Here is a 2,244-nt window from a genome sequence, read left to right as displayed (position 1 = left end):
TACCCAATCCCAGTACGGGGAGGTAGTGACGAGAAATAACAATATGGACCTCTCTAACGATGGTCCATAATTGGAATGAGTTGAGTATAAATCCTTCAACAAGGATCAAGTGGAGGGCAAGTCTGGTGCCAGCAGCCGCGGTAATTCCAGCTCCACTAGCGTATATTAAAGTTGTTGCGGTTAAAACGTTCGAAGTTGATTGCCCGTCCAGACACGTGACCGCCACGGGCGCCCGGTTACACGCCGGGGCCGTTCGTGCGCGCGCTCACGGCTGCGACTCACAATGGTGTACTTGGGCGTTACTCTGTGAACGAGTACCGTGCTACCGGTTAACTCCGGCACGGGCTCCTCATGGTGCTCAAGATACTCACATTTACCTTGAACAAATTAGAGTGCTCAAAGCAGGCTAAGACAAAGCGTCCGGCCCCCCCGTGGGGTTGGCGTTGGCCGAGAATAATCTTGCATGGAATAATGGAATATGACCTCGGTTTATACGATTTCGTTGGTTTGTCAGAAACCTAGAGGTAATGATTAACAGAAGTAGTTGGGGGCATTGGTATTACGGCGCGAGAGGTGAAATTCGTAGACCGTCGTAGGACCAACTGAAGCGAAAGCGTTTGCCATGGATGCTTTCTTTAATCAAGAACGAAAGTTAGAGGATCGAAGGCGATTAGATACCGCCCTAGTTCTAACCGTAAACGATGCCAATTAGCAATTGGGAGACGCTACCCCTATTCGGTGCTCTCAGTCGCTTCCGGGAAACCAAAATCGGGTTCCGGGGGAAGTATGGTTGCAAAGTTGAAACTTAAAGGAATTGACGGAAGGGCACCACAAGAAGTGGAGCTTGCGGCTTAATTTGACTCAACACGGGAAAATTTACCAGGTCCAAACTTATCGAGGTAAGACAGATTGATAGCTCTTTCTCAAATTTAAGGGTAGTGGTGCATGGCCGTTCTTAGTTCGTGGAATGATTTGTCTGGTTAATTCCGATAACGAACGTGACTCAAACATGCTAACTAGAACGCTGTCAGCAGTGCGCCTCCGGGCGCACCTGACGTTACAGCCGGGCGGCGCCTTCACGGGCGGTCGTCGGCTACGTTTGCCCTGCTTAGCGGGACAACTTGTGTTTAGCAAGCTGAGAATGAGCGATAACAGGTCCGTGATGCCCTTAGATGTTCTGGGCTGCACGCGTGCTACAATGTGGGTCGCAGCGTGTTCTCGCCAATAGGCGCCCCCATTCCGAGAGGAACGGGAAATCACTAAAATGCCCATCTAGTCGGGATTGGGGACTGCAACGGTCCCCATGAACCTGGAATTTCTAGTAAGCACTAGTCATTAGCTAGTGCTGATTACGTCCCTGCCCTTTGTACACACCGCCCGTCGCTACTACCGATGGATTATTTAGTGAGGTTTCTGGAGGCTTACCTTCCGCGGTTCCTTCGTGAGCTGCAGCTGGCATGGCTGAAGTTGACCGAACTTGATGATTTAGAGGAAGTAAAAGTCGTAACAAGGTTTCCGTAGGTGAACCTGCGGAAGGATCATTACTGATGATCGTCCGCGAGTGACCAACCATGGGCTGCCTTCGGTGTAGCTCGGTCGCTCGCTTGCTATGTGTCAGAATTTGTTGAAAGCCAACTCGTTCGTTGTACACTTTGATGGGTGACCATCACTGTGTCTCCGTGCCGAGCTAGATCTCCCCTAGCCGTAAGGCACTTGAACGCCCCTTCGACGACGAGTTGCATGTGTGTGGTATGTGTCAGAATCTGGTGAAGCTTTCTGCATGTGATGTGCCTTGTGTGGATCCGTGGCCATTGCATTGTGTCTGGTGTGTAGGTACCCAGACACTTAGAACGCTTGCGCGGAAAGCAAACTCGATCGTTGTACACTTTGATGGGCAACCATCACTGTGTCTCCGTGCCGTGCTAGATCTCCCCTAGCCGTAAGGCACTTTGAACGCCCCTTCGACGACGAGTTACAAGAGTGTGGTATGTGTCATAATCTGGTGAAGCTTTCTGCATGTGATGTGCCTTGTGTGGATCCGTGGCCATTGCATTGTGTCTGGTGTGTAGGTACCCAGACACTTAAGCAAACTCGATCGTTGTACACTTTGATGGGCGAGCATCACTGTGTATCCGTGCCGTGTAAGAGCTCCCCTGGCCATCAGGCACTTGAAAGGTCCTTCGACGACGAGTTACAATAGTGGTGTGTTAGATACGTCAGATTACGGTGTCTACTAGTGTGCAA

The sequence above is a fragment of the Anopheles funestus genome, assembly GCF_943734845.2.
Source record: "Anopheles funestus chromosome X unlocalized genomic scaffold, idAnoFuneDA-416_04 X_unloc_26, whole genome shotgun sequence".
NCBI classification, from domain to species: Eukaryota; Metazoa; Arthropoda; class Insecta; order Diptera; family Culicidae; genus Anopheles; species Anopheles funestus.
Note: the sequence above shows the minus strand (reverse complement) of the source record.